The sequence below is a fragment of the Rhinolophus sinicus genome, linkage group LG05 (genome assembly GCF_036562045.2).
Source record: "Rhinolophus sinicus isolate RSC01 linkage group LG05, ASM3656204v1, whole genome shotgun sequence".
NCBI classification, from domain to species: Eukaryota; Metazoa; Chordata; class Mammalia; order Chiroptera; family Rhinolophidae; genus Rhinolophus; species Rhinolophus sinicus.
Window position 1 is genome coordinate 66,908,998 of NC_133755.1, and position 24,055 is coordinate 66,933,052.

The 24,055-nt window shown below is 40.5% G+C and overlaps 1 protein-coding gene, 1 long non-coding RNA gene and 1 pseudogene across 5 annotated transcripts in view; 1 reads left to right on the forward strand and 2 right to left on the reverse strand.

Moving 5' to 3' along the window:
• AFF3 (ALF transcription elongation factor 3) overlaps positions 1-24,055 on the reverse strand; it is a 543,284-nt gene that overhangs the window by 499,618 nt on the left and 19,611 nt on the right. For 2 of the 4 annotated variants that reach the window (XM_074332384.1, XM_074332378.1), the window contains exon 1: positions 3-122. The exons of the other annotated variants lie outside the window; for them this stretch is intronic. The gene's annotated coding sequence lies outside the window, so the exon portion shown is untranslated. Of the gene's footprint in view, positions 1-2; positions 123-24,055 lie in introns of those variants that run through there. 4 annotated transcript variants of the gene reach the window in all.
• Positions 76-10,500, forward strand: LOC141571581 (uncharacterized). The gene is made up of 4 exons (XR_012496421.1): positions 76-217; positions 548-1,733; positions 4,546-4,660; positions 7,102-10,500. It is a non-coding gene; the product is annotated as an uncharacterized LOC141571581 (long non-coding RNA).
• Positions 17,419-19,478, reverse strand: LOC141571847 (small ribosomal subunit protein uS13-like; annotated as a pseudogene).

Here is a 24,055-nt window from a genome sequence, read left to right on the forward strand (position 1 = left end):
ACCTCCCGCTGCCTGGCCCGGCCCGCGCGCTCCTCCTGGTCGGCACGCTCTCCTTCCGGGCCAAGGATCCATTTGACCCATCCGTGCGCTCCGGCAGCGGGGAGGATGCAGACCTGGATTCGGTGCTGGGAAATTCCGGGCCGCCCCAGGCCCGTGAGAGTTAACTGTGCCTCCTCCAGCCGCGCCGTAAACAAACCATTTAAAATATCTGGAGTCAGTAAGTTAAGGGAAATAAAGGGGAAGCGGAGAAGACAGCTCTTCTGGCAGGACCTGCAGTTTGGCCTGCAGTGGGGGGGGGGGGGGGGTCCCACCACCCTCCAGCCGGCCAGTCCCTGGAAACCAAGCTCCCCACTTTTTATTTCTTACAGGGAAGGGGGCAGGCCTCTGGGTGTAGACTGCAAACTTCCCGCCCCATCTCCAGTCTGGAGAGTGGCGTATTGTCAGCTGGAAGGATGCTATAGTGTCACTGTGGCTCCTAAAACTCGAGTCCTTATTATTCTTACTTCCTTGATGTTAAAAAACACTTTCCTCTCTCTGGTTTCTATAGACGCGCTGAGAAGCCCGCATCTAGATCCGTTTCTCCAAATCCGGGAACCCTTCCTCCTTCCCGACCCTCCTGTCCTCTTGACCACAGCTCGGGGAGCCTCACTCAGGATCCCAAAGGCTTCCTGGAGAGAGCAGTGCAGAGCAGCGAAGCAGGGTCCCACCACTTGCACCTACCCCCTACCCTGCCCCACACACATACACACATACACTCCCTGCCATTGGGAGGCCTTTCTGGTACTCTCCCCTTTGTTCTTTCTCAAGAAGAGCCACTGACTGGGGCCCCTGGAAATCTAGACCCCTAGGTAGAAGGCACAGGATCCCGCCAGGGCCAAGCCTGGGAGTCACCCTCCTCACCTCCCTGAATGAGGATTAACAAACAAAGTCTGGAGAACATGGAGAAGAAGAAAAGACCAATGAGAATTCCTGCCTATTTGGGGTTGGATTACAAAATACTCATCCACTCGTCTTTCCCCCAGCTCTGAAGCAGCCCTTCTTTTATTAACACCCGTAACTAACGTGCAGAATGTAAAACAGTAAATTAAGGCAGAGGGAGCTTCTACGTAGCTTGAGAAAACGGAATTGTTCTTTTACAAGCTGACAATTCCGGTCCCTAAAAGCCTCCCTCATTAGTTGAAGGTAGTACCAAGGCTACAGGAGAACAAAGAGATTCTGAACAGGAGAAAGTACAGGTGTGAAGGGCTGTCTTCCCAAATCCCTGTCCACAGTGTATTTGGAGAGAAGGAAAAAAAAAATCTGTGTTCCTAATATCTCCTTAGCATACGCTTGCGGGAAATGTTTGCTCTGGCAAAAGTGAGATGCCTGAGCCATCCAGACAGCATTCCCAGGAACAAAGGATGGGGGTGGAGGGTGGAGGAGAGGAGGGAACAGCCCCTCTCTGGAAGAACTGCAAGTTCCAACGCCTGAACAAGAAATGCATCCTGTCCCGGTGCTGGGGGCTGCAGCTGGGAAGCTTCCAGAAGCAGACCTCCCACCCCTCGCAGAGACTTGGCTCTCCTTCGCTTCCCACCACATCTGTTTATACAAAAGAGGGCTGCTGACGAACAAACAGAACCGTGTTTACTGGGAGTCCCATCCTAGACTTGAAGCTCAACATACGGATTTGTCTTCATCGTGGAGGCTGAAGATAAATAGATATTCCCAGGAAAGAAAAGAGAAAGCATTGGAGGGTATGGAGCTGGTGGAGGGGTTGACTCATAAAAGGCTTCTCCCCAAAAGCCATGTAGTAATGGGGAGATTTATATTTGAACCTAAACATGGTGCCTTGTGTTAATACATTAGTGTTTTTGAACCTAAAGCGCTTTCACTGTGGGTATTTACTTTTTTTTTTCCATCAGAAATAGCTCCTATTTTCTTTTGGGGGCCTCTAGCATGGGAGAAGTTGCATTGGTACTTTTATCCCCAGTGTATGTTTTTGTGTAGCATGTCCAGTTGGAGAATAGAGCCTTAGAAGAAACCCAAATAGTTGTAGATACCATTTTTACTAAGTTGTCTTGGAAATAAATCTAAATGAATAGTATTTACAAGTAAAATGTATAACATTAATGACAGCCTTTATAGGGAGGTCTTTATTATTATTATTATCTGGTTTATTAAGATGGTCACATCATTCTCCAGCCCCTAAGTACCCTCACCAAAACAAGTATTTAATCTGGTTGTCAAATTTTTAAATCCTTAATACAAAGCAAAAAAGGGGGGCGGGACTTGGACTTCTTGGAATTAGAATGTCAGAACTAAAGGGGAAGAATTTTTGTAAAGGAGTAAGAGACTATCTAAATTAAAAATAAAAACGGGTGTTTCCTATGAAGCTGATGAAGGGCCTATGCACACTAACGGCCTTGAGACTTGAACAACTTTTCTCCTGAGACAGATCTGGCAATTCTGCAGACACTGAGTGAAACCACCCAGTTCCCAAGAGGTGTGGGGTAGACAGCTCCGTGAGGGGAGCTGCTGGCTTCCTAGGTCAGGTCTGTTTGTTTAGGTGAAAAAAGTCTACAAAGGAAAGGGACTAAGGAATGATTCCTGCTTAGTCTGGGGTATGCGTACAAGTGCATTTAGCAGGGGCTCCACTCACACCCCCTAAACCTGAATTGGAATCCTCCTAAGTAGACCCAGAAGCAAATCTATGGCGTCCAACTAAAATCTCCTTTTGGCTATGAATGGAGAGAAGAGAGCTTGCATGGCTTTATTTATTCATGCCTTATTCTAAAGACATGGGTGCAACTCAGAGGTCGCCTTTGTGACCAGGTGGGGGTTTTCCTTTTCTAATCCCAACATTCCCCTAGAAAAAGATGTTTGGCCAAAAGCCAGCTGCGCAGGTGGTCTTGCTGGAAGGTGATGGGAGCCTCCACTCCACCTCCAGCATGGTTTGTCACTACACCTTCTTTCCTGTTCCAGCCAGGCTGCTTCTCCTTCCAGAGGCTTCTTGGGTGTTTGTAACTGTATCTACAGATTGCAGGATAAGCTCTCTAGGCTTTCTGCTTGCAAATTACATGCTAATATGTCGAGCCCCAGGACAGCTTCGGTTTTGATGCACCTGGGAACTCTAATGTCTTCAGGCCTCTGCCTCTCCATTGGTATCTCAGAGTGGTTCTAGCCTGGGATCGAGGTGCCTTTCTGTTTCTATTTTTTTCATCATTCACCAGGTCCTGAGCAGATGGTGTGGCTGTGCTGGCTGTCATCACTCCTCCTATGTTTCCATGGAAACATGGGGCATAGGGACCATCTCTGCCTTGGGCTCTCTGACAGTATCCTCCGGCAAGAACTTCAGCACTCTGGCCCCCTCCCCCTTGTCTGCCCACGTCCTGGAGAGTTGGAGAATGTTGTGGGTCATTCCAGGGATCATCTAAGCACACGTTCCCCACAAATGGTTGTGAAGTGACCAGGAAAGGGGCTGGGGTGGGGCATGCCTGTCCCCCCATCATATGGCTAAGGCCGATTTGCAATGGTGGCATATTTGAACTATTTGCCACTCAGCCAGCTTCCATAATGGCTGATTATCACCCAGATGTCAAGAGATGCTTCTAAGGTTGCATGTGCTCATCACGCAACAGATACTTAATGAGCGTAAGGGTGTTACTGGTGTTTCACCCTTTCACTGAGATTCTGCCCCCTCCACCTGCGTTTCTTTTCTTTTTCTTTTTTTTTTTTTTTTGTACAAAACCAGGTTTTCCCTAAGGAATGCACCTTCCTCAAAGTTTCTAATGTCCTCCTGCCTACATAATTCACTTATATAGCCACTACGGCATTAATTAGATTCAGAAGTCCATGGAAACAGCAGAGCTGGGCAGGGTCAGAGGCCAGACAGGGCAAAGAAAAGAATGAGGAAAATGACCCTTGGGAGAGGGCAAGGAAGTGGAGGGAAATGTTTCATGCCATTCAAGTAGCAGATGAGACAAAGATAATTTCAAAATGTGATCAACTACCATAATGCTGTTGCAAGAATTAAAGTAATGTTCAATTAAAGTGTTCTTTAAAAAAAAAAAAAGATCTAGTATAAGAATTCCATGCATGTCTTTGGTGGCAGTTCCTCCTCACACAGCTGGTATGAAAGACTAGTGTTTGAAGCTCACCACGTTTTTAAAAAGTACAAGAAACAAATGCATGAAGCTGCCGACACAGGCCATTCACATAAGTGCACCAGAAAAGTATTTCCTATCGCAGATCGTGTATTTTGTGCCATGCTGATTTACTTTGGGGATAATCCCATTATTTGTGATATGAGAAGATCCCTTGGTGCTGGTAACAAGAACCAAGCATCCTGACTTAACACTTAATACCCCCACTGGCTCTTTGTTGTGCTTCTTCAAGGTGCGCATGGGCCATCGTGCAAGATTCAAGGACTCAGAACCTGTAACTAATCGTGGTGACAGCAAACATTTCTATGTTATGATGTGCTGGGTACTGTTCTATCAACTCCATTTATTCTCCCTGCAACTACTGTTTTAGATTTACATTGCTGCCATTGTTTTCATTTTACAGGTGAGTAAACTAAGGAACAGCTAAGTGTCACCTACCAAAGCATGGCAGAGTGGGCATTGGATCGAGCAGCCACAATACCACAGCACCTCTCACAGCTTTTTATCTATAGCACTGGGTAAGCACCCATGCCTGCGGGCACTTAAATGATGAACGCAATACAGACCTAATCAGAAGATGAGAGAGAGCCCTCTACCTCTCTCTGTACAATCCTCCTTCCTCTAGTTTTGACACCAGCGCTCTGCCATACCACACCTGGAGGAAGGCACTAATTCCTTCAAATGTTGGTGTTCTCCTCTGTAACATGAGAAGGCTGGGCTGGACATTCTTTGTCTCTGTCAGTTCTAAAAAGGTTGGAGTTCTGTTTTCAGTTGCCTCTTCTGTGCCTGTACCAGACAGAAATTCCTAGAGTACGTCAGGAGAGCCATCTATCTTGTTTCAAGATAGGACCTTCTACTCAGCTTAAACAAATCTCAAGGTATTGATTGGTCTGTTCCAAAGAGGAGTGCTTGTTCTTTTAAATGTTAACAGCCAGCAAGACCACAATGTCCAGGAGAAGGTCTGGGAGGAAGCTTAAATCTGGGAGGAAACGTGGGGGAAAGTCACAACATGACTGTGAGTGTCAGACTTTTCTCTATGGCGGCACCAGAGAGTATTTAAGTATGCAGCTGATAACCTCCGTGAGACCCCTGGAGGACACTGTAGTTGTGAGTGGCTCAACTATGGCTCACAGCCTGAAGACAGAAACTTCCTAATTATATCGCATGGACTTAAACATTGAAGGGCCAAGGGCAGCCCTGTAAGAGCCTCACCAGGTCTTTCAGATAGAGGTAGGGTTTCCGGGCGGGAATTCTCACCCGTTCTCAGGAATTTTTTCACTTTCCCGTTCCTTAATCCGGAGATATAAACTGTTTTCTGTTCTCCGTGATGAATTGTTTCCACAAAGTGACAGCCGATACTACCAGCCACCTGCGTTCAAGGAGCCGATTTTCCCAATTTCCTGACCAACTTTTCTTGGGATTCGGGAATGGGAAAGTGAAAAAATTCACAAGAATGGGCGAGAATTCCCACCCGGAAACCCTAGGTAGAAGTATCTCCTACAACTCAAAGTCCGTAGTGGAGATCCTCCAGTCCAGAAAAAGAAGAAACAGAGGGCAGAATCTATCTCAGCAGAAGCCTGAAACACATAGGTGATGGCAGTCACAGATGGTTACCTAACCAATATCCATCCACCCTCTTTACTAACAATCCCTGAGTTTGGTATATCTTCAGGTTCAGCAAGAACCAAACATGTAACACAGTTTGGTTCAATGAGACCATAAACTTAAGTCAGCTGGAATTTCCTGGAAAGTTTTGCTTTCCTGGAATAGGCACCACCCCTTCGTCTACGTCACTTCCTTCTTCTTTCTGTCCAGAATGCAACTGAAGGCCTGAGGTAGCTCAGCCATCTTGGACCTTGCAGGCAAAAACCACAGTCTAAAATTGGCAGATCTGAAGTTAAAGGGAGACTACGTCCTTGATGGTTTCTTCACACAATTGTACCACCTTTCAACCACCTATCTAGCTCTAGACTTTTGGGAACAAAATAAGACACTATTTGGCTGAGCCACGGTAGTCATGTTTCGATTATCACTGGCGGAGGAGTCCTGATCCCTCCAGTGTGCCCTGCACACTGCCACATACAGTCAGGTCTACCAGATGTCCCAGGCTCGTGCCCCTGCAGGGGCAACACTGCAAACATAAATAAATAAGTAACTGTGATTTGGAAGTTCTATGTTTGCTTTCTTAAATATCATCTTGCCTTCTGTGTTCACCGCAATTGTAAGAAAGTCAACTAATAAGAAACCCATGTTTCATTGTTTGAAGATTGATTAATGTGGCTCCAGCATTTTTGAATATTCCACATTAATAATTCTTTCTTTATGTTCATATTATTTATTAACCTGATTAAGTTACTGTTACATCCTCACAGGGACACTAGAAGATCTCATTTCTGGAAAAGAGTGCAGGAATAATAATAGTCAGCCTTTCTTGTGTTTGCCACATACACAAAAATATGCATGTTGCAGACCCTGTCATTGTTTCTACTAATAAACTAATTACCACTGTATGAAGCTGATTTACTTCAGAAGGAGTTTAGAAAACAACTAATTAAGTACAGTATTTTGAAATATAAACTGCATTATAGGGTTAGAACCCTATAATAAAATAACAGAAGCTTGAAAGTCAAGAGAAACCAGAGAGACTCTCTTTAGCTAACCTCCTACCCAGTGCAAGAATTCTGTCTCTATCAGCCCTCATACGCCCAGCCTACACAGTAACATTTCTAGTGATAGGTAGCTCGCTGTCTCAAAAAACTTCCTACTCCAATCTTAAGGAGCTCAGCTCTGACTGGAACATTCTTCCTTATATGTAAGAATCCCAAATTGATCTTCCTATGATTTCCTAGCACATCACTGGCTTACCACAAGCATCCCATCAGTGCCCAGTTTCACTCAATTCCTTCTCTCGGTCCTCCATGTAATGAGACTGTTCACCTCAAGTGCTTTCCTTTGACAGAGAGAATTCCTTCTGCAGTTGGGAATTCTATACAGAGAAGAGGAGCCAGTCTCCTAAGAAGTACCACACGGACAGGGGAACAAGAGACACCCCCAACTTCTTCCCACGGGGAGCTGGTTTCTTGGGGGAAGGGAGTTTCACAAAGAAGCTGGAGCTGGCCTCAAGAAGGAACACGCCCACCACACGATAAGGAGTAAGGACACGCCTCAAAAGGAAGATACTGCCCTGCTGGTTCTCAAGGTAGAAGTTGAACAGTGGGGGCGGGGAGTGCAAAGTGGGAGGCCAGATCATGTCAGGAGGATGAGAGCAAGGACAGGAAGAGTCCTGATTAAAGCTCTGAGTCCAAGGTCAGGCCCACTCCTAAAGAAGGTCAGCAGCTCTTTCAAGGGATGATTCTCAGTGTTTTTCCAAAGCTCAAACTCTCCTGTGATGCTTATTATAATTCTATGTTCTTGGCACAGACAGTTACATTTTTATGAATTTAGCATTACTTTCTGCCATTCTCTAGACAACAGTATGAGGTTTATTAAAACATCATGGAAAATTCATACTCTTGGGCCTGAGTGAGTGTCAGCCCACATTGCCATGTTGTCATCCTGTCATCCTGCTTTGAAGAATGCAATCTCAAGTCAGGGATGAAGTCACTGGGGGTACCCACCCAAGCCCAAGTCTAAGAGGCCACTATGAGATCGCAACAATCACATCGATTTTTTTTTTAACTGAGAAAACATTAATGAGTACCTCATACATGCCAATCAGTGAGTTAAGAAATAAGAAGAGAGAAAGAAATCAAACTAAGTTTGAACACCCACAGTCCAAACGATAATGCACATATACCTTCATTCACTTACTTGTTAATGGCTTGAATACATATTTATTGAGCCAGGTATGTGCTCAGAACTCAGCTAGGCCCTCGGGCCACCATAAGGGAAACAGACCCGGGGCACCGATTATATGATTAGTGCTACCATGAAGGAATTGCAAGCACTCAAGGAGATCTGTCTAGAAGGAATGGCTGACTTATATGCCAAGTCAAGAACTGATTTATCCAGAATATGGTGGGTGGGAGAGAATGGAAGGTAAGACCAAATCCCACGTGCCATACTGTTACTGGCTAGGGCAGAGGTGGCTTCAGAACCATAGGAACAAGGGCCAGTGGGCAGTGACTTCTGCCTGAGGTGCTCTTAAAGGGTTCGATGCAGAAGATGACATCTGGGATGGGTCTAAAAGAATGAGAGCCAAAGGGACAGTGGGCAGTGGTGACAGAAGAGCATTCCAGACAGAAAGAAAAGCACACGAGAGAGCCCAGAGGCATGAGGCATGTCACATTCCAGTGACAGAGAAGTTTCCACGTGGTCAGAGTGGTGCCTTGGGGTGGGCGGTGGTTGGAGTTGCCGGCCATATTCAGTGTGGGAGCAGGAGGTTGGGGCCAGATGCTAACAAACCCCGTTTTGCTGTTGTGAAAACATCTAAAGTGAGCAGGAAATGAACGGGAGAGATTCAGTAGAGCAGTCAGTGAACACCCAGCTGCCAAACCCAGGGGCACAACTGAGAGCTAAAAAGAGGAAATGGTTTCTGAGAAACCAGAGAAAGGATTTCACAGGGCACTCAGCCCAGAGGTTTGACCTTCTGGGTTGTAAAATCCAGCAAGACTGTAACCCTCCTACCCTCAGCCCAGGGGTGGCCACCATCATTGGCGGGGCCCAGAGCAAAATGAAAATATATAGCCCCTCGTGCATAAACTATCAAGAATTTCAAAATGATGACAGCAGAACATTAAACCAAGCGCAAAACCATTCCAAGTGTGGGGCCCCGTGTGACTGCGTAGGTGGCACGTCCATGAAACTGGGGCTGCTGAGGTGTTTTGTGCTAAGGGGCACCTCTGCACGAACAGGGTGAGTGTTTGCAACACACTAACTCCCTGCAGCCTGGTGTCCAAGGACGGGTTAGACAGCACATGCAGAGGGCAACACTGCCCTCTTACAGTCTGTACCACGCAAGTCACCCCTGCACTTGAGTTTGTGCCAAAATGGAAAGCTTCTGTTTTTCCTGATCATACTGAAAATATACACAAAGACAATTCAAGTCATGCACAGCAGTATGTGACAGGGGAAAACTTTAAATTACCATAAGTAGTACTTTCCAACTTTCCCCTTTTTATAAGAGTGAGTCCTCAACACGCTTTCTGTTTGGTAGGCGAGGTGATGATAGAGACGTAAGTTAGGGAAACTGAGGGAAGGGGGAAATTGTTCTGTAAACAAAAAATCCAGGAGTACAGGAAGAAATGAAGAGCTAGGCCAGAGAGGGAAGGGAAGGGAAGGGGCATCAGCTGCTGGGAGGAGAATTTAGGGAAAGACAGAAATCTCTAAATGGGATGTCAGAAAGTTTTGCAATATGATGTAATCACATTCTCTATCCTCCTTATGAGGCTTAAATAAAAAACTGCATTGCTCATCAAAGTTTAGGGAGGCAGGGAGGGAGAGAGAAAGAGAGACCCTGACTCAGAGAAAGCCATCACACAAGTGGCCAGAGAAAGGTGACTCTTCTGGCCCTGACCCAAGACGTTTTCTTCAGTGACCCTGTCATTTCCATTGATCTATTCACCTATCCTTGGGTTAGTTGCACATTTTTAATTACTGTAGCTTTATAACCAATGTTGATGGCTGGTAGAGCCACTTACTGCCACCTTGTTCTGCATTAAGATAATCTTCTATTCCTTGCTGTTTGTTTTTTATTATCATTTTGGAATCAGCTTCTCAAGTTTCACACACATATGCACACACACACATGCACACAAGAAAACCTGTTAGCAGTTTGAGAGAAATTGCTTTGACTATGTAGAACAGTTTGGGGAGAAGATGCCAGCAGTTTTGACTCTTTTGATCCATAAACATGCTACATCCCTCTATTTATGTAGTTTTCTCTTTACTTCTATCAATAAAGTTCAGTATTCTTCTGCATCGAAATCTTGCATATCATTTTTTAGATTTTTTTTCTCTAGGTATTTGATTAAAACAACCTACTCAAATAATTTGTCTATAATTTTATTTCCTATGCACACAACGATCCAATAATACCATATGAATGATGGCTGCTTTTGTTCCCCTTCTGCAATCCTTACACCTTTAGTTTCCTGTTTTCACTTGCCAGCAGAACTCGAAACACAATTTTGAGTAGAAGCAGTAATGGGCAAGCTTGTCTTAGTCCTGATTTCAAAACTAGGAATTTTTGGTAGGCTCTTTACCAGATTAGGCAATTTCCCATCTACTCCTGGCTTGTTAATAAATAAAGTTAATAAATTAACTCCTGGCTTGTTAATAAATAAATTATTATTTTGTTTATTAGAATCATGGGTTGATGCTGAATTTTATAAAATGTTTTCTATGGCCTGTTGAGATAATTCTATTTGACTCCTTTTTTTCTATGCATGGTTAATGTAGGAACTACACTGATTGATTTTCAAGTCAAACCAGCCTTGTACTCATGGCATAAACACAACTCCATGGTGATGCATTACTTTTTATATATTTATTGCTCGATTCACTGTGCTTCTTTTTGAGTGTGTGTGGGGGATGTCTGTACCAATGGTCGTGAATAAATGACTTTTCTTACTTTGAAGTGACCTTGTTAGCTTTTATTAAGAAAGCCCCTCCTCGAAAATGAATTGGGGAGATTTACCTCTTTTTCTTTTTATTCTCTGGGTTTGTTTGTGTAATAGTGGCATGATTTCTTCTCTAATTATTTAGTGGTATTCACCAGCAAAGTCATCAGGGCCTAGAGTTTTATTTGAAGGAATATTCTAAATTATAGGTTCAATTTTAATACTTTTAAGTATATTTTCTGTCAATTTGGGTAAGTTGTGTTCTTCTAGAAAGGTATCCAAATCATGAAAATTTTCATATTGATTGCCATAGTTATGATACTTACTTCATATCTCCTGTTATCTTTAGGATCCACAGTTATCCCATTTTGCATTCCTTACAACCCTTAGTTATGGCTTCTCTCCCTCTCTCTCTTTTGAAATCAATCTCACCAGCACTCAGTTCTCTTAGCAAATTTAGTTATACAATACATTGTTATCAACTATAGTCACCAAGTTATACAATAGATCCTCAAACCTCATTCACCTTATAACTGAAAGTTTGTATCCGTTTACCAAACTTCCCTATTTCCCCCACCCCTGATACTACTCTATTTCTATGTTTTGTGTTTGGTTTTATATTCCATTTATAAGTAATATCAAGCAGTATTTGTCTTTATCTGGCTTATTTTATGTAGTCTAATGCCTTCCAGGTTCATGCGATCACAAATGACAGGATTTCCTTTTTATTTAAGGCTGAATAATATGTCATTGTACATATATGCAACATCTTCTTGATCCACTGAGGGACATTTAGGTTGTTTCCATGCCTTGGCTGTTGTGAATAATGCAGCAGTGAGTATGGGAATACAGATATCTCTTCAAGGCAATGGTTTTGTTTCCTTTGGATAAATACCTAGAAAGGGAATTACTGGATCATATGGTAATTCTATTTTTAATTTCTTAAGGAACCTCCATACTGCTTTCCACAGTGACTGCACCAGTTTATACTCCCACCAACAGTGCACAAGGGTTCCCTTTTCTCCACATCCTTGCCAGCATTTGTCATCTCTTTATCTTTTTGATAACAGCCCTTCTAATAGGTGTGATATCTCCTGATTTGCATTTAGTTTGCATTTTCCTGATGATTTGTGATGTACCTCTTTGCTATCTGTAGGTCTTTTTAGGAAAAATGTCCACTCAGGCGTTTTGCCCATTTTTAAAATTGAGCTATTTGGGTTTTTGGTATTGGGTTGTATGGGTTCCTTATATATTTTGGATATTAACCCCTTATCGAATAGATGGTTTGCAAATATTTTGTCCCATTCCAGTGTTTGCCTTTTCATTCTGTTGGTGGTTTCCTTTGCTAAGTAGAAGCTTTTTAGTTTGCTGTAGTCCCATTTGTTTATTTAGGTTTTTGTTGCCTTTACTCTTCGAGTCAAATCCAAAAACTCACTGCCAAGACCAATGTCAAGGAGCTTACCTCCTATGTTTTCTTTTAGGAGTTTTATGGTTTCAGATCTTATGTTCAAGTCTTTACTCCATTTTGACTTGATTTTTGTGTAGGATATAAGCGAGGGGTTCAGTTTCACTCTTTTGCATATGGCTATCCAGTTTTTATGACATTTATCAAAGAAGCTATCTTTTACTATTATATATTCTTGGCTCCTTTGTACAAAATTAATTGACCATATATGCATGGGTTTATTTCTGGGCTCTCTATTCTATTTTACTGATCTATGTGTTTGTTTTTATGCCAAATATCATTCTGTTTTGATTACTATAACTTTGTAATATAGTTTTAAATCAGGGAGTGTGATGCCTCCAGATTTGTTCTTTGTCAAGATCGCTTTGGCTATTTGGAGTCTTTCGTGGTTCTTTACAAATTTAGGATAGTTTTTTTCTATTTCTGTGAAAAATGCCATTGGAATTTTTATAGATATTGTGTTGAATATGTAGATCACTTTGGGTAGTATGAACACGTTAAATGAAAATCCATGAAAACATAATATCTTCCCATTTTTTGTACCTTCTTCAATTACTTTTATCAATGTTGCATAGTTTTCAGGGCATAGATCTTTCACCTCCTCAGTTAAATTTGTTCTTAAGTATTTTATTTTTTATTTAATGTAGGATTATGAAATATAATAAAATAATTAGTTGAGGAAAACCCAAAAACACTATGATAAACTATATACAGGTGTCCTACCTAATACTTCATAAGCATAGATTGCTAATTACCTATTCTTGACTAATTTGTAATCTCTTAACATCATTTATTTTTTTACATTTCACTCATTCAACAAATATTTATTAAATGCTTATTATGTGCTACCTTATTCTTTTGAGGCTATTGTAAATTGAATTATTTTCATCATTTCTCTTTCTGGTAGCTCATTGTTAGTGTACAGAAATGCAACTGAGTTTTGTATATTGAATTTGTATCTTGCAACTTTTCTGAACTTGTTATTAGTTCTAACAGTTTTGGGATTTTGTTTTTGTTTTGTTTGTTTGTTTGTTTGTTTTGGTGGAGTCTTTGGGGTCTTCTGTATAGCATACCATGTCACACACCAAGAGCAACAGTTTTATTTCTTCCTTTCCAATTGGGATATCTTTTATTTCTTTTTCTTACCTAATTGTTCTGGCTAAGACTTCCAGTAGTATGTTGAATAAAAGTGGAAAGAGTGGGTATTCTTTTCTTGCTCCTGATCTTAAAGGAAAAGATTTCAGCTTTTCACCATTCAGTATATTAGTGGGCTTGTCATATTATATATGGCCTTTATTATGTTGAGGTACATTCCTACTATAACCAGTTGTTGAGAGTTTTTATATGAAAGGTTGCTAAATTATATTAAGTCCTTTTTCTCCATCTATTGAAATTATCTTATTTTTATCTTTTATTCTGTTCATATGGTATACCTCAATTGATTTATGGATGTTGAACCATCTTTGCATTCCTGGAATAAATCCCACTTGATCATGGTGTATGATCATTTAATGTACTGGTGATTTGGTTTGCTAATATTTTGTTAATGACTTTTGCATCCATCAGGGATATTGACCTGTAATTTTCTATTCTTATAGTGTTGTCTGGCTTTGCTAATCAGGGTAACGCTGACTTCATAAAATGAGTTTGGAAGTCTCACTTCTTCTTTAGTTTTTCGGAAGAGTTTGAGAAAGATTGGTATTAATTATTTAAATGTTTGGCAGACTTCACCAGTGAAACCACCTGATGATGGAATTTTGTTTGTTAGATGTTTGAATACTGATTCAATCTCCTTATTAGCAATTTGTCCTTTAGGTTTTCTATTTATGATTCAGTCTTACAGGTTATGTGTTTCTCTAAATTTATCCATTTCTTCTAAGTTATCTAATTTATTGGTGTATAATTGGACACAGTGATAGCTTACGATCCTTTGTATTTATGTAATAACCATTGTAATATTTCCTCTTTCATCTATAATTTTATTTGAGTACTTTCTCTTTTTTCGTAGTAAGTCTTGCTAAAGGTTTGTCTAATTTGTTTATTTTTTTAAAAATCTTTTACTTTCATTGATCTGTTCTATTGTCTTTTTCATCTCTATCTCATTTCTGCTTTGATATTTGTTTCCTTCCTTCTAATAATTTGGGCTTAGTCTGTTCTTTTTCTAGTTCTTTGATGGTAAAGTTCAGTTTTTATTTCCTCAATGTAGGCATCTATCACTACTCTGAATTCAGTAAGTGTTTTGTTTTCAGTTTAATGTCACGAGACTTTTTTTTTCCTTCTTTGACCCACTGGTGTTTCGGTACACTATTGTTTAATCTCCATATATTTGTGAATTTTTCAGTTTTCTTCTTGTAAATGATTTCTAGATTTATACGATTGTGGTCAGATAAGATGTTTGATATGATTTTAATCTTCTTAAATTTATTAAGGCTTGTTTTGCAGATTAACATGTGATTTATCCTGGAGAATGTTTTGTGTGTACTTGTGAAAGATGTACATTCTGCTGCTGTTGGATGAAATAGTCTATAAATATCTGTTAGGTACTTTTGATCTAACATATAGTTTAAGTCCAATACTTCCATATTAATTTTCTGTCTAGATGGTCTATGCATTGTCAAAAGTGGGACATTGAAGTCCTCTCCTATTACTGTACTGCAATCTATTTCACCCTTCAAAACTGTTAATACTTGCTTTATGTATTTTGGTGCTCCTATGATGGGTGCATGAATATTTACCAATGGTATATCCTCTTGACTAATTGATCCCTTAATTGATCCCTTTATCATTATATAATGACCTTCTTTCTCTCTTGTTACTCTTTGGCTTAATGTGTATTTTGTCTGACATAAGTATAGCTATCGCTTTTTTTTTATTCTTTTTTTGTGTGTGTATTTTGTTTTTTGGGTTTTTTGTTTGTTTGTTTGTTTCCATTTGCACAGAATCTTTTTCCATCATTTTACTTTCAGTCTATGTGTGTCTTTAAAGCTGAAGTGAGTCTTTTATACACAGCATATAGCTGGGTCTTGCTTTTAGCTCCATTTAGCTATTGTATGTTTTTTTTATTAGATAATTTAATCTCTTTACATTTAAAGTAATTATTGATGTATTTGGACTTACTATTGCAATTTTACTGTTTTTTTATTGTTTTGTACTTCCTATGTTTACTTCTCTCTTGCTCTCAATCTTTGTGATTTAATAATTTTCTATAGTAATATGCTCTAATTCCTTTCTTTTTGTAGTATCTACTACAAGTTTTTCCTTTATGATCACCATGAGGCTTACATAAAACATATTTATGGCAGTCCATTTTAAGCGGATAACAGCTTCACTTCAAATGCATATAAAAGATCAACATGTTTACATTTTTCTTCATTTTTGTTTTTTTCAGGTGTACAAACTCTTTTTTTTTTGGGGGGGGGTGACCACTTTATATTGTATTACGTATGCATAACATCTGTCTTAAATTTTTAAATAATTTATTTCATTTATTCCCATATTCTGGGGGATAGGTATGAGCCTCACATATTTAACCATTTAGTTAACACACATTTATTACACATGTTCTGTGCTAAAATTACAGCAGTGAACAAGAAAACAAGACACATGGAGCCTGCTTTTGTGGTGCAGTCTGATAGGGAAAACAGACATTAAGCATAGAAATGGTTCTTTAACACTATTTTTATTTATTGTAGCACTTCAGGATAAGATGGTCAATTCCATATTAATCATTCTACAACTGATTTCCAATTTAGGCATATTTGGATATACTTTTGGCAGTGTCTCAAAATACAAAGCATATTATTTCCAAAATACCTCTTTGTAGTATGGGTGTATTCAGAAAACATTGAGTGTGTAAGATCTAAAGCCTAAAAAGAAAGGCTTACTTTGTCATTTAGTATATAAAATAAGCACAGGGACCATGGTGTCTTGTCTTGTTTACCATAATATTGCATCCTACTAACACATAGTAGGAACTCATTAATTATTAGTTGAACAAATGAGTGACGAGTATAATATGCTTATTAGGAACTAAATATCTCATTTTCATGTGGAGGTTGAACAAAAGATTATCTAGAGTATTCCATTTTCTTCAGCATGCCTACTTTCTCCTTTCCCATATTCTGGTTCAGGCCTTTACCCTCCCCCTTTCCATGTTTTGGTTGCCATAAATTGTCCCTGTTGATGGTGGTCGAATAGCCTCCTTTTGTATTTCTTGTAGTGCAAGTCGTGTATTAGAAAATTTCCTCAGCTTCTGTATGTCTGGAAAGGTCTTTCTTCCTCCTTCACATTTAAAGGATATCTTTGCTGGATATATTATTCTTGGCTCATAATTTCTCTCTTTCAATAGTTTGCATACTTGGTTCCACTCCCTCCTGGCTTGTAGAGTTTCTGCTGAAAAATCTGATGATTATCTAATGGGCTTTCCTTTGTAGGTCACCATCTTCTTTTCCCTGGCTTCCTTTAGGATTCTTTCTTTGTCGTTGATTTTAGACAGCTTCAATACAATGTGCCTTGGAGAAGGCCTGTTGGGATTGAGGGAATTAGGTGTTCTATTTGCTTCTTGGATTTGAGGATCCAGTTCTGTCCACAAGTTTGAGATGTTCTCTTCGACAATTTGTTTGAATATATTCTGTTCCCTTCTCTCTTTCTTCTCCTTCTGGTATGCCCATTATTCTTATATTGCTCTTTCTGATGGAGTCAGAATGTTCTTGTAGAGTTCTTTCATTTCATTTAAGTCTCAAGTCTGTTTCTTCTTCCATCTGTAATTTCCAGGTTTCTGTCTTTGATGTCACTGATTCTTTCCTCCATCTGGTCAACTCTACTACCTAAGCTGGCTATTTCATTCTTAATTTCTTCTATTGAGTTCTTAATCTCCAGAAATTCTATTTGGTTCTTTTTCAAATTTTCAATCTCTTTCGTAAAATGCTCATGTTGTTCTTTGACTGTGTTTCTGAGTTCATTAAACTGCCTTTCTGTGTTTTCTTTCATCTTGTTGAGTTTTTTCAGAACGGCAATCTTGAATTCTCTGTCATTTAAGTCACATATTTCCATATCTTTAAGTTCATTTTCTGGAGACTTTTCATTTTCTTTCTGAGCTGTCTTGTTGCCTTGGTTATTCATGGCAATTACTGATTTATTATTTCTCTTCCTAGACATCTACAGGAGTGGCTTCTGCAACAGGTTGATAGGAAAAGGTCTTTCTTTTGTTTTCCAGTACTTGTTGGTAGAATGTTTTATTTTCTCTCCGACAGCAGCCTTTTTTTCTCTCTCACATGGTAGTGCTATGTTGTCTCTGCACTATTCCAGCTTCTCACACAATGGGGGGATTCCCTGGGAGATGGGTTTCTCCCCTGTTAATAGTTCTCCTGGGTCACAGGGTGCAGTGCCTGTGTGGATATGCAGAGAGCTTTTGAAGTTCCAAAGCTCTTCCTGCACCAGATTCAGAGCCCATATGTTTCAGCAGTTCTGTTTACTCCTGCAGGGATCTGCCCAGATAGGTGGGGCCAAAGGCAGGGTGAGTTGTGAGAGGTGGCCCAGAGCAATGGTGGCGACCAACACCACATCCAGTCCCACCTCCACAGCTCCCCACACACACCCCAGAAGCAGCCAGGGTGCAAATCTGCATCAGCGGTCCACAGTTCCCAGAACAGCAAATATTCTGTTCTTTTGATCTGACACTGCTACTGTTCCGCTTCTAGCACCAGGCAGGTGGGGGCGGGGCGAGCTCTGGGAGGATAGGGAGGGGGCGGCTAGTCTCAGTGCCTAAGTCTTCTGTTCTCTGCTCGGCAGTGAGGGCTTAAACCACCGTTTTCAGCCTTCTTCCCTCAGTCTTTGCTCCAAGGTCTCTGCTGTGAGCGTTGGGTTCAGCCGTGTTATATGCTGCCCCCTCAGCCCTGTGTGCCACAAGTGGATCCCTAGCAGTCCGAGTTCTTCCCTCTCCCGAAGCTGCGGTAGTTCCGGGAAGCAGCGAGCTCAGAGCACTGAGCTAGGTTGGTGTCCTGCGCCTGCGCGGGTCCATCTCCACACTTCTCCCGTCCCTCCTCCCCACTTGCGCGATTCTCCCACATTTAGGTGAATTCAGTAGTGGGCCTCTTCATCTTGCCTGTCTGCTGTGCAGAGAGTCCTTTGTGGAGTTATTGTTGTTCGATTAGTTGTAAATTCCAGGGGAGCTTTACAGAGGCTCACCTCATGCTGCCATTTTGATGACGTCTCCTATAAACTCTTTAACAGACAAGGCAGACAGATTTATTTCTTCTTGGACAACCCACAGTGTGGCCTTGGAAGCCGGTGGTCTTGGTGTGCTGGCCTCAAACATGAAGTCCCCAGAAGTGGTGTAGCCCTCTGTGAGCCCAAATTTTCTTCAGTTGCTCTGGGTCTTAACAGAGCTTGCTGACCAGACCATTGGCCAGGACCTAGCTGTGTTTTCCATCCTTTACATCCTTCTGTCTGCTCAAGAACCTTCACATCCTTCTGTCTGGGATCTTGTACCTGTGTGGATTCTGCATAATGGTGATCACACATTCCACTCCATCCTCCGTGAGCTCTCCTTTCCTTTTGGTGATGTCAATGTCTGCTTTCCTCAACACCACATGAGCATTATCTTTGCCCCACACACTTAATCGCAGTGGTGACAAAGGCTGTTTTCAACACCCATTGATATTAGCATTGAGCACTCACAAAATGCACTGAAACTTTTCTGGGATCACTAGAAACATGGTGGCAGCCCCAGTGGTAGCATGTAGGCCTCCTGCGGAAAAGCTCCCCATATTTTATTTTAATATCACAACGTACATCTTTTTTTACATTGTGTCCATTAACAAATTATTGTAGTTATATGTATTTTTAATAATTTTGCATTATAATATTTATAGTAGTTATAAGTGATTTACCCACCATCATTACAACATTAAAGTGTTCTTAATTTATATTTTTACTTTTATCAGTGAGTTTTATACTTCATATATGTTCCTGTTACTTGTTATAGTACTCTTTTGTTTCAGCTTGAAGCCCTCCCTTGAATATTTCTTATAAGGCCAGTCTAGTGGTGATGAACTCTGTCAGCTTTTGTTTGTCTAAAAAACTTTTTATCTTTCCTTCAATTTTGAAGGACAACTTGCCGGGTAGAGAATTCTTGGTTGGCAGAGTTTTTGTTTCAGCACTTTGACTATATCATCCCATTCCATTCTGGACTGCAAGGTTCCTGCTGAAAAATCTGCTTCTAGTCTTATGGGGGTTCCCTTGTATGTAACAAGTTGCTTTTCTCTTGCTTCTTTTAAGGTTCTCTCCTTGACTTTAACTTTTGACAATTTAATTACAGTGTGTCTTGGTTTAAGTCTTTTTGAATTCATCTATGGTACTGTTTGGGATTCCTTGATCTGGATCTCTGTTTTTTTCCTCAAGTTAGGACAGTTTTCAGCCATTATTTCTTTGAATAATATTTCTGACTCTCTTCTCTTTCTGGGACCCCTATAATGTGTATATTGGTACTCTTGATGATTTCCCTTAAGTTTCTTAAGCTATCTTCACTGTTTTTCAGTCTTATGTCTTTTTGCTTCTCTGACTTGATGAACAGCACCACCCTGTCTTCATGCTCACTGATATTTTCCTCCACTTGATCGGTTTGCTGTTGAACCCCTCTATTGAATTTTTTCATTTCTGATTACTGTATTCCTCAGCTCTGTGATTTCTGTTTGGTACTTCTTAATATTTTCTATCTGTTTTTTAAAAATCCCCACTTTGTTCATGATTGCTCTCTTGACCTCAGGGGGCATTTTTATGACTATTACTTTGAACTTTTCATCAGGTAAATTACTTATCTCCATTTCATTAAGATCTGTTTCTGAGATTTATTTTGTTCTTTTGTTTGAAACATTTTCCTCTGTTTCATTTTCCTTGACTCTTTGTGTTGGTTTCTGTGCATTAGAAAAAAACAGTTTCCTCTCCCAGTTTTCTCATTTGTGTAGGAAATGAGTTTTGTCAATCAGCCCAGCCTGCACACCTGGTTGCCTCTCAAACCTTTGTGATTATCCAACTTGCCCTCTTTGTTATTAGTGGCTCCCAGTAGTTGAGGGTGAGTCAAGACCTGCTAGTGCCCCAAAGGGGAAGATCACATTCAGCACCTAGATGCAGGCTGATTGGAAGCGAGACCCTCAGACAGCAGCTGGAAAAGTATATAGTTCAGCCTCTTCCAGGGAGAAACTGATAGTGTTTTTTGCTCCCTCTGTACTGGGCCTGGGTGTAGATCCATAATGGGGCACTCTACTTGTGAATGAAAGCCCCAATGGCTATCAGAGTCATCTGGGGATCCCTCTATTCAGTGACATTGCAAACACTGGAGTACAGACCTGTATGCAAGCTTCTTCCAAGGAGATACTGCAACTTGGAGTAGGCTAGAGGCAGAGGATGAAGGAGGTGCCTGCTGGTTCCCCAGTCTACAGGGTAGATCACAGCCAGCCTCTAGATGTGTGCTAAATTAGAAGCCTGATCCTCAGGCATCAGCTTTCAAAGTATGCAGATGGCTGCCTTCAGGAAAAGACTGGAAGATGGGTGATTTTCCCTGCTCCCTCTGGGCTGAGCCACAGGGTGGGTAGCCCTGGGGCGATAGTCACAGTGAGTACCATTAATAACTGCTTCCTTGTTTGCTATAGCCTGTGGGTTTCATGGATGCAAGCCCCACTGGCTTTCTGAACTGAATGTTTTGAATGCCTGTCCCTCAGATGGGAGTCTTAAAAGAAGAACTAAACACGGGTTCAAACCCTTCATTTCTCAGGAAGATGGGAGTTGAGAGTTCCCTCCTGATTGTGTGGCACTGTGACAGAGGCGGGGTTTATGGCAAGAGCATGTCTCAGCCCTTCTTACCCATTTCAATGTGGGTATTTTCTTATTCACCTGATGTGTAGGATTTCTTTGATAGGTAATTGATCTGTGTATAATTGTACATTTGGTGTTTCAATGGGAGGAGAGAGGTTGTCTCCTGCGTCGCCATCTTGGTTGGACTCTCTATTTTACTTTTATTATTAATGGATATTTTTGCTACATTTAAGATTCTCAAGTTGACAGGCCCCACCCCCACCCCAGCAATTTAAATTTATTTAAAAATATATCTTGTCTTTTGACTTCTATCATGTCTGTTGAAAGGTCAGCTGTCAATTATATTGTTTCTGAGAAAGTAAAGACTTTTTTTCTGATTGTTTTTAAGATTCATTTTTGTTTTCGGGTTTCAGTAGTTTGGCTATGATGTCCCTAGATGTAAATGTGTCTTTATCCTAGTTGAGATGCATAGGGTTTCTTATCTGTGATTGATAGCTTTCATTATTTTTGTTAAGTTTTTAGCCATTATCCCTTCAGTTCTGATTTTGACTCATTCTTTCATCTCCTTCTGAGACTCCAGTTTTATGCATGTTAGAATTTCTCACTGTCTTCTCTCTTTTACTCCATCTTTTGATATTTTATGCTTCTTTCTGAATATTTTCTTCTAATGTATCTTCCAGTTAACTAATTCTTTCTTGAGCTATATGTAATCTATTGTTAAACCCATCCACTAAGTTCTGAATACAGAGTATCATGTTTTTTGGTTCTAGAGTTGCCATTTGAGTTCTTTTTGTAGTGTCTCATCTTTTGTTAAAATTCTCAATCTCATCTTTCTTCAATTTGGACATTGTAAGCATAGTAATTTTAAGTTTGTGTCTAATAACTCCTTTATCTGGAGCCTCTATGAGTATATTTCTACTGTCTTCTTTTCCTCCTGATGTTTCATTTTACATTGTTACCTCCTTATCCAGTTCTTTTTTATTATATGGTGAACATTGTATTTGCAAAATAATTTACAAAAATAATTGGAGGCTTAGGGTAATGTTACCTTTCTCCAGAGAAGTAAGGCTCTTAGAAGCATTAACAATTCAGGATTACCTTTATATAATTTTACAAATTGGGGTGATTTTAAACTAGGGACTTCAGTATATTTGGGGGGCATATCTACTTTCAAGTCCCCATTTCTTTTAGGGTCAGTCCCAATGATGGGGATTCACTACTATCTGATTTTCCTTTGTAGACTCTGACTTCCTTGTTATCACCTAAGCCTGAGAAGGTTGTCAACAGCTTGCATTAGCCTCTTGACCATTGCCTCTAAACTGGGATGGGTCTCCGGGGAAAAGTGGTCCTAAACACTAGCATCACTTCCTGTAATCTCTGTCTTCTCCTGGAGCTTGGCTAAGAAATCATTCATTCAGCTTTTAGATCTCTAATGCCTTTATATTCTAATGATTCAAAAAAATTCTTTAGAAGAGCTGAATAGATATATACAAAGTTTTATTTGGATTTGGGTAATTTTCTCTTCCAGGCATCCTCACAGAATGGCTGTCAACTATCCTGTGTATTGGTAAGACCACGGGATTTAGAGCCAGCAAATCTGGTTTAAATCCTTGTTTTGCTTCTATTAGCAGTGTGATTTTTGGCAACTTACTTAAACTTCGATTCCTACTTCTCTCAGTGGTAAAACATGATGATTATAGCTTCTTTGCTGACAAATAAATGGACTAATATTGCAAATACATAATACAGTGTTGGCATATAGTGTAAGCACTATTCTTATTCAGTATGAACTATTTAAATACTTAATATCATCTGCCAAAGATTACTATTTGAGATTTGAAATGATTATAATTGTGGGATTTTTTTTTTTCCAGTGTTGTATTTCAGGCTGGAACTCTTAGGTCATGACTTTGGGGTCCTGGCAATACTTGCTTTGTAATTTTTCCATACCCAAAGTTTAGCAATGTTCATACTGTAGAATTTAGGCACCCAGTGGAATACTCTCTTGCATTCTGGGATCAATCACAGACTCCAATCAAGGAAAGTTCTGGCTTTGCCTACGTGTAGCCTTAAAGCATACATCCATGCAGAGATGTGTGAGATTCCTGGTTATGTGTCTCAGCTGCTACCATTGTCCCAATTGTTTTAATGTCTTTATTAAAGACCTCTTCACCCACAGGTGAGGCCAAAGGTGCATTAGGAAAAACGTCCCCATGACTACACTCAGTGGCCTCATTGTTACGCCCTACTTTAAACCACTTGGCCCTGTTTTACATCTAGAAGTTATCCCACTCTTCAGGAGACTCTTCCTGCCAGTGCCGCCTGTTGGGTACTTGAAAGCAGGTTCATTTAAACATCAATAACTAGAACTCTTCATTGACCTCATGCTGCTTAATTCCTAACCTAGTCTTGACCCCAGAGTCAAAACCGGGTAAAAAGTCAATAAAAGTAGCAAACAATGTTATGTTATTCTTGGCAGACTGTGCAAGACAATGAGAGGGTTTAACAATAATTAATTATGGCTTAATAGTTGCTAACAAGAATTGAGTGTTTACAATGTGGCAGGGAATGTGCACACATGCTCTGATTTGATTCACATAACAACCAAATGAGGTAGGTACTATCATTACCCCTTTTTTACAGGGGGGACTGTGGTTTATAGAGGCTAAGTACTTAACCTGAGGCCACAAACCAGCTACTAGGTTCATGCCAGCCATTCCCGGAGTCTGTGTGCTCTCCGTGTCAAATATTGGATTGAGAAACTCAGACTCTCAGTTTATTATGGAGGGAGCTGATGTGACATTTTCAAAGAACATCTGGCAAACTAATAGGTCTGTAGTTAGTCTACAGAAGTGCTCTGTTAAATGGGATAGGTTGTGCTTTTAAAAACTACCCTGATGAGAATAGAGCCTGAGGATCTAATTAAAACAAATAGGTTAGCAGACATCAAAAACAACCCACCAGAACAGGGTGAGAAGAGTCTGAAAGCAAAGGGCTATCATTTGGTTGTGTAAGTGATAATGTTTAATAAATAATCCATAAAAGGAGTCATTAGCAGGTCTTGAGAAGAAGCTTCC